This window comes from Schistocerca serialis, chromosome 1, assembly GCF_023864345.2.
Source record: "Schistocerca serialis cubense isolate TAMUIC-IGC-003099 chromosome 1, iqSchSeri2.2, whole genome shotgun sequence".
Lineage (NCBI taxonomy): Eukaryota > Metazoa > Arthropoda > Insecta > Orthoptera > Acrididae > Schistocerca > Schistocerca serialis.
Genome location: NC_064638.1, coordinates 110,316,653 through 110,323,172, shown reverse-complemented (window position 1 = coordinate 110,323,172; position 6,520 = coordinate 110,316,653).

The following is a 6,520-nucleotide window of genomic DNA, read 5'->3' as shown; positions in this document are numbered from 1 at the left end:
TGCGAGTACAGGTACAGCTGCCCATGCAGCTTCAACACGATACCACAGTTCATCAAGAGTACTGACTGGCGTATTGTGACGAGCCAGTTGCCCGGCCACCATTGACCATACGGTTTCAATTGGTGAGAGATCTGGAGAATGTACTGGATAGGGCAGCAGTCGAACATTTCCTGTATCCAGAAAGGTCCGCACAGGACCTGCAACATTGGGTCGTGCATTATCCTGCTGAAATGTGGGGATTCGCAGGGATCGAATGAAGTGTAGAGCCACGGGTCGTAACACATCTGAAATGTAACGACCACTGTTCTAAGTGCCGTCAATGCAAACAAGAGGTGACCGAGACGTGAAACTAATGGAACACTATACCATCACGCCGGGTGATATGCCAGTATGGCGATGACGAATACACGCTTCCAATGTGCGTTCACCGCGATGTCGCCAAACACGGATGCGACCGTCATGATGCTGTAAACAGAACCGGGATTCATCCGAAAAAAAAATGACGTTTTGCCATTCGTGCACCAGGTTCGTCGTTGAGTACACCATCGCAGGCGCTCCTGTCTGTGATGTAGCGTCAAGGGTAACCGCAGCCACGGTCTCCGAGCTGATAGTCCATACTGCTGCAAACGTCGTCGAAGTGTTCGTGCAGATGGTTGTTGTGTTGCAAACGTCCTCATCTGTTGACTCAGGGATCGAGACGTGGCTGTACGAACCGTTACAGCCATGCGGGTAAGATGCCTGCCATCTCAACTGCTAGTGATACGAGGCCGTTGGGATCCAGCACGACGTTCCGTATTACCCTCCTGAACCCACCGATTCCATATTCTGCTAACAGTCATTGGATCTCGACCAACGCGAGCAGCAATGTCGCGATACGATAAACCGCAATCGCGATGGGCTACAATCCGACCTTTATCAAAGTCGGAAACTTGATGGCACGCATTTCTCCTCCTTACACGAGGCATCAAAACAACGTTTCACCAGGCATTGCCGGTCAACTGCTGTTTGTGTATGAGAAATCGGTTGGAAACTTTCCTCATGTCAGCATGTTGTAGGTGTCGCCACCGGCGCCAACCTTGTGTGAATGCTCTGAAAAGCATGTCACAGCATCTTCTTCCTGTCGGTTAAATTTCGCTTCGTTAGGACGTCATCTTCGTGGTGTAGCAATTTTAATGGCCAGTAGTGTACATTTGAAAAGACTTCTGCTCTTCGTCAGACGAAAAATCTTTCAAGTGGCTCTGAGCACTATAGGACTTAACGTCTGAGGTCATCAGTCCCCTAGAACTACTGAAACCTACCTAACCTAAGGACATGACACACATCCATGCCCGAGGCAGGATTCGAACCTGCGACCGTTGTGGTCGCGCCGTTCCAGACTGAAGCGCCTAGAACCGCTCGGTCACCCCGGCCAGCTTCGTCAGACATTTTACTGCCATGGGTAGATTATCAATTACATATTTTAACTGCGTATTTCACCTCTTTCCATGGCAAAGCTAACTCAGACATTTTTTCTTTTAGTCTTGTGCTTGTAACTATCTCTTTTACTCTCAAATTCAGGTGCACTGTTGATAACTAATTTCATATGTGAATATGTGTGCTCTGAGGCTGCGGTTAGTACTCCAAGCTGCACAAAGAAATGCCTGCAAAATTCTGTATTTTTAGTTGTACTAATTTTGCTAAATATGTATGAGCAACAATCTCTGACAAAGACGTAACTCAGCTTTTTAAGATGTCTGTGTTCTCCTAAACTGTTTAGAGACTTGTGAGAAGTTGTTTTAAGTGGAAGTCTGGTGGCTGAGTGAAAGTGCAGAAATCAGACGTACTTCTTGTTTTGTTTTTCGAACTGTGCCGTCGTGATATGTGAAATGTTGCAGACTACAAACGTTTAAAATTTTAGGTACTTAATTTCGTTTAGTACTTCAAGAAATACACGATTTAAGCACTCCCATTTATCAGTTAACTTTCTACATACTAGGATAAAATCTGCGGACATTATGATGTCTCCAAAGAAGACGAGAAAGCCAACATCAAGATACCCAGCTACGTAAAATTTTATATTTTTGTATGTGAGTATGTCCTTCGATGCAACTTACTTTAAAATAAGAACTAACATCCGGTCTGAGGACTAATGATTGATACGCAGCACTGAAGAGCTGGTAATACACTACGGCAGAACCCATCTGCCACCCGTGGAGGGCGAAGAGTGACACTTGCAAGCATAGAGGGAAAGTGGAATTTAAACCCGCATTCAAGTGACTACGCGAACACACCTGTCATGATGTAGTGAAATATTCTGGAGTACGAAAAGTCTAACAGCAGAGGATTGAATTTCATTTCATTAAGGTGTGTTCTAGTGAAATCATTGTGGGTTAGGTTAGTGTTGTTTAACGTCCCGTCGACAACGAGGTCATTAGAGACGGAGCGCAAGCTCGGGTTAGGGAAGGATGGGGAAGGAAATCGGCCGTGCCCTTTCAAAGGAACCATCCCGGCATTTGCCTGAAACGATTTAGGGAAATCACGGAAAACCTAAATCAGGATGGCCGGACGCGGGAGTGAACCGTCGTCCTCCCGAAAAAATCATTGTGATTTTGTTATATTTCTAGCAAGAGTCCCTCTTGGGATCGACTGTCTTTACCGAGATAAAAGCTAAAACTGAGTCCTCTTATGTCTCATAAAGCTGGTAAAGGGCCTTTAAAGATTTTTTTGCCTTGAGGAAAAACGATTTTGTAAATAATTTTTCTTTACGTAGAACAAGTAACCAATGGCGCTCGGTTCCACATTTGTAAATTTTTACAATTTTGTAAGTGTTCTACGTAAATAAATCGTAATTTCTTTAATTAATTGTTTTTAACGTAGGAAATGTCACCAATGGCGCTTGATTCCACATTTGTAAGTAGTTTAGAGTTTTGTAAGTGTTTAATGTACGGAGGTAGTCCTGCAGTCAACAAAGCTTATTTATTGTGTAAATATTTTTTATCTTTGTTGCTTTTCTATCATGTGTGTCTTTCTGTGTTTCCTTTGACACTGTTTGTGTGTGTTGTTTAGGGAGGGATTCTGTCTCCCCCGAGCAAAGTTGTTTCTGCAATAGGAAACACTGAAGGAGGAAACTGAAGTGCAGTGACTTTTCGTAGGGATACAAGGCCCTTGGCGAAGCCACGGCAGCTGTCCACAGGTGTAAGTAGTGGCATCAGTTGAAATAATTGCTACTGATACCAGTGGTCTAGTCGTGCATACGCACAGTGTCTGCTGCCCCAGTAAGATGCTGCCTATTCGGATGTGCAGCCGCTGATCGTTAACAAACTATTCTCACACCGCTTGGTAACGAAATGTAGTGATGAGTTACGTCTTCGTGTCAACATTCTATTCGCAGCAAAGTAAAAACTAACTCCCAGCAAACTGACTCTGTAATGAGTGCTAATACAATTAGTGTAGTATTGTTTTCCTTTCAATCTTAATGTCAGAAGAAAAACTGTTTAGTGTTTTAAAATAGGGTGAAACAAGCGTAATGAACGAAATCCGAGAGTTCTGAAGAACAGAACTAGCCAAAGGCGGAAAGTTTTCTTCCCATTTATTTACAAGATTACTGACGACATTGGAAAAGCTGTGGCAAAGCACCCATGGGATTAAAATGGTTTACTATCACAAAGTAGATAAATTCCTTATAAATGTAATTCACTTGGCCGGCCGCGGTGGCCATGCGGTTCTAGGCGCTCCAGTCCGGAGCCACGCTGCTGCTACGGTCGCAGGTTTGAATCCTGCCTCGGGCATGGATGTGTGTGATGTCCTTAGGTTAGTTAGGTTTAAGTAGTTCTAAGTTCTAGGGGACTGATGACCACAGCAGTTGAGTCCCATAGTGCTCAGAGCCATTTGAACCATTTAATTCACTTCGCAGAGATTTCTGTGAATTACCTGGAATACACATTTTTTGAGTCATATTCAGAATTCGTATCCAAAATTAAATCGTATCATCGTTATGTAGACGACATACTACTATTGTATGAAGTATGCGATCAGGACATTTCTAATTTATGTGCCCATTTCAGTTCTACGCAACCTAATATTAAATTCACTTTCGAAGTGGAAGTGAGGGATTCACTGAAATATTTAGACATCTCTATTACTTGGAGAGACAATAATCTTATTTTCAAAGTATTTCATAAACCCATTTGCACCGACATTATAATTAATAAAGATTCAGCTCATCGGAATACTTACAAATGGGCATATTTTCGCTCCACGATATACAGAGTTTTGAGGTTAAATATAAATCAGGAAGTAAGATATAAGGAATTTTAGACGAGTAATTAAGTGTGTGTAGCAAATCGGTATAAAACTACAAGTATTCGTACATTGTTTTATTCTATACAGAAGAAGAAGTCCAAGGTAATCAAAAAAGGGGATCAGAAAGGTCGTTTTGTTAGTCTAACCAAGCATGGCCCCGAAGTGACGAAACTGTGCAAGTCTTGAGAAAGGTGTATATTAATGTCTCGTTTAAAACGAGAGGTAATTTACACATATGATTAACGCATGACGTAGGACAGAAATAAAAAAAAGTATTTTTAGTAAACCAGGTGTATATATAAGATACAATGGGGAGACAACAATAATTTCTATGTTGCTAAGATGGGGAAAGATTTCAGTACTGCACTACTGGCCATTAACATTGCTGCACTAAGAAGAAATGCAGATCATAAACGGGTGTCCATTGGACAAATATATTATACTAGAGCTGATATGTGATTACATTTGCACGCAATTTGGGTGCATAGATCCTGAGAAATCAGTATCCAGAACAACCACCTCTGGCCGTAATAACGGCCTTGATACGCCTGGGCATTGAGTCAAACAGAGCTTGGATGGCGTGTACAGGTACAGCTGCCCATGCAGCTTCAACGCGATGCCACAGTTCATCAAGAGTACTGACTGGCGTATTGTGACGAGCCAGTTGATCGGCCACCATTGACCAGACGCTTTCAGTTGGTGAGAGATCTGGAGAATGTACTGGTCAGGACAGCAGTCGAACATTTTCTGTATCCAGAAAGGCCCGTACAGGACCTTCAACATGGGGTCGTGCATTATCCTGCTGAAATGTGGGGTTTCGCAGGGATCGAATGAAGGGTAGAACCACGTGTCGTAACACATCTGAAATGTAACGTCTGTCGTTCAAAGTGCCGTCAGTGCGAACAAAAGGTGACCGAGACGTGTAACCAATGGCACCTTGTACCATCACGCCGGGTGATACGCCAGTATGGCGATGACGAATACACGCTTCCAATGTGCGTTCACCGCGATGTCGCCAAACACGGATGCGACCATCGTGATGCTGTAAACAGAACCTGGATTCATCCGAAAAATGACGTTTTGCCATTCGTGCACCCAGGTTCGTGGTTGAGTACACCATCGCAGGCGCTCCTGTCTGTGATGCAGCGTCAAGGGTAACCGCAGCCATGGTCTCCGAGCTGGTAGTCCATGCTGCTGCAACGTCGTCGAACTATTCGTGCAGATAGTTGTTGTCTTGCAAACGTCCCCGTCTGTTGAATCAGGGATCCAGATGTGGCTGCACGATCCGTTACAGCCATGCGGATAAGATGCCTGTCATCTCGACTGCTAGTGATACGAGGCCGTTGGGATGCAGCACGGCGTTCCGTATTACTCTCCTGAACCCACCGATTCCATATTCTGCTAACAGTCATTGGATCTCGACCAACGCGAGCAGCAGTGTCACGATATGTTAAACCGCAATCGCGATAGGCTTCAATCCGACCTTTATCAAAGTCGGAAACGTGATGGTACGCATTTCTCCTCCTTACACGAGGCATCACAACAACGTTTCACCAGGCAACTCCGGTCAACTGCTGTCTGTGTATGAGAAATCGGTTGGAAACTTTCCTCGTGTCAGCACGTTGTAGGTGTCGCCACCGGCGCCAACTTTGTGTGAATGCTCTGAAAAGCTAATCATTTGCATACCACAGCATCATCTTCCTGTCGGTTAAATTTCGCGTCTGTAGCACATCTTAGTGGTGTAGCAATTTTAATGACCAGTAGTGTAGATACAGAGAGAACTCATATCCTAGTAATGTCAGTGCTCTGAGACAGTATTTGAAAACGCAGGATGGCTTACTGTCAATAGTCGAAGGACTTCAAATGGCCTCTCGTAGTCGTCTGTTAGACATTTTGGAAGGATTTGAAATACATAAGCATCGTATCTGTCAATGAAAAAAATTTGTAGTAATGTCATAACTGGTAATGACCAAACTGCTGAGGTCACAGGCCCGTAGGGTTACATACTACTTAATCTAACTTAAACTAACCTATGCTAAGGACAACACACACACACCCATGCCCGAGGAAGGACTCGAACCTCCGGCGGGGGCAACCGCGCGAACCGTGACGATGACGCATTAGACCGCGCAGCTACCCCGTGCGGCATCTGTTAGTCACATCCGTTACTTTTTTTTTTTCTTTTTTTTTCTTTACTGCTCTTCAGTTCCCCATCCGGGACGGGCTGGCAGCAGCATAT